Here is a 2,500-nt window from a genome sequence, read left to right as displayed (position 1 = left end):
ATTGTCATGTCTCCGTGCAAAGTTTAAGAAAATCACCAAATAACAACTCAAATAAATTTATAATATTTTTCTAAGGTTCCACAAAAAATTTGGTGATTTTCTGACGGGTTTTCTATTTTTTATGATTTTCTGAATTTTTAACACTTAAAAAATAAAAAAAAATACCTAGACTTGATAAAAAATTTTCAAAATTTTTGTAAAATTAGATTACATTTTTATAAAGGTATCTGCAAAAAATCAGGTCGAAATACCTAAAATTGAATTTTTTAGGGGGGGTGTGTCACCTCAGACATTGTGATGTTTCCTCCTGGCACAGCTCAACTTGTTCCTAAGGCTCTTTAGGGGGGTGTGGGTAGTCACCCCCCTGGGGGGGCCAGCAAGGCCGGGGCCTGGGCATGCGCTAGGCCATATGTGGGCATCGGTATAGCATGCGAATAAGCTTGTTAGCCCCCTCTCCACCTCTACCTCTCGATTCAACATCGAAAAAAATTCTCGGGCGTGGTGGACCCGGTGGGGCCCGTCCCGGGCCCGGTGGGGCCCATTCCAGGGCCATTGGTGACAGTTCAAGGAAATGATCCGGTGGTTTATCCCAATGCTTGGGCGTGTTAAATGGACGCTGGTGCAAGGTGTGGGCATGGCATTTGTATGTTGTGCTCGTGCCGATGTGCGAGTTTCCAGGTGATGCACTGGGCTTTGGGATTTTGTTGTGCTAATATTTCCATCCAACTCGGCGGTCAGTACCTCAACTCCGACGACGAACTCAGTGCTATTGGGGCCGATCCCCATGCTTGGAGTATCAATTGGATGCTTGTGCAAGGCTTCGGTGTGGCATTCTAGTGCCGTGCTTGGGTCAACGTGCTGGCGGAAATGCGATGCAATGGGCATGGTGTGAGTTCCTGGTGGCATAGACTTTTGAGGCGTTTGGGTCTGGCGACAGGGCTGAAGCTATTGGGGTCGAAGGCTTTGCCGGGGGGTGTCAAATGGAAGCCGGTTCAAGGTGTGGATACCGCACTCTGAACACAGGCGGACGTGCGATGCAACCTGTCTTAGTTTGTGTCCTTGGTGGTGTAGGCCTGCTGCTTGGTGGGGTCTTACGTTCCTCGGGGTCGTGGATGGACGTCGGGGCTGTTGTGGTTTTGCAATACCTAGGCTGGGGGGATGAGCTTGGTGCTAATGCTTTTGTCAAGGCGTTGCGAGTGCTTGGGGGAGGGCGTGGTGATATAATGCCGTGCTCAATCCTATGTGCGAGTGGCGTTGAGGCACATGCTGCGGCAGAATGGCAATTTCCTTTGGTTGCGGTGGCGCACTGTTGCTCGTGCCGATGTGTCCCACTGTGGTGGTTGCTTTTGCTTAGGCTTTGGGGATGAGCCTGGTGCTTCTACTTTGTCAACACGTGCGATTGCTTAGGTGAGGGCGTGGCGTTTCATGCCACCTGTTTCTCCGAACCGACGCATGAGCTGTCGAGGCATATGTTGAAGTATTGTACGGCGAGTTTCTTTGGTTGCGGTGATTGGACTCTCACGGTGCCCCACTCGTTCCCTCCATGCTGTTTGCGTTGCTAAGGTTGAGGGGATGATCTCGGTTTCCACTGTTTTGTTGAGGCAACGCGAGTGCTTGGGGAAGGCATGGCACCTCGTGCCGTGCTGAATCCGTCGTGCGAGCAGCCGAGGCAAGGTGGTGGTACGTAGGGTGATTCCGTTTGGCTGAAGTGATTGCTTTGTCGTCAGAATCGAACGTTCCATTCATAACTGTTTTGCATTTCATTATTTGCATTGTCCCTCCCTCTCCGATTCATCCTCGCGCACAGCGGTGCGGGCAATTGCTCCATTTGGCGTTTCGGCATCCCGTCGTGCTTTCGCTCGTCGGGGGGCAGTTCGTCGCGTGGGGTTGCTGCTCAGTGTACGTGGTGGCGCATGAGCGGTTACGAGATCGTTTCTGCTGGCAGGCTCTTTGCTGGAGCATCGAACTGTTGGCTCTCGATCCCTTTCAGTCGCGGCCCGAGAGCGGATCGCGCCTCGGTGCATCGAATGGGTTCCTGTGTTGCATACCCACAGAAGCGGAATTCGAAAGTTTTGATGTCCATTTTTTCGCTCTGCGCCCCCTTCGGAGCGCGAAGCGGACCCCGTAGCTGCATCCGTGTTCCAAGCATGCCTTTATTGGCTGCCCGTGGCCCATGGGACTGGTCGCTGGTGCTCTCGGAATGCGGAATGTGATGCGGTTGTAGGATGGAGTCTTCTCCTTCCATAAGCCCAATTATTCCCATCGGTAACAGAACGACCGGCGCGCCCGTCTCGAAACCCCCGGCATGCTGGGGCCTCCGTGCGGGCGACGACGTCGCGAAGGATGCTACCTGGTTGATCCTGCCAGTAGTACATATGCTTGTCTCAAAGATTAAGCCAGCATGTGTAAGTATGAACTAATTCAGACTGTGAAACTGCGAATGGCTCATTAAATCAGTTATAGTTTGTTTGATGGTATCTGCTACTCGGATAAACCGTAG

This window comes from Manihot esculenta, unplaced genomic scaffold (genome assembly GCF_001659605.2).
Source record: "Manihot esculenta cultivar AM560-2 unplaced genomic scaffold, M.esculenta_v8 Scaffold64, whole genome shotgun sequence".
Lineage (NCBI taxonomy): Eukaryota > Viridiplantae > Streptophyta > Magnoliopsida > Malpighiales > Euphorbiaceae > Manihot > Manihot esculenta.
This window is presented reverse-complemented; position numbering follows the sequence as displayed.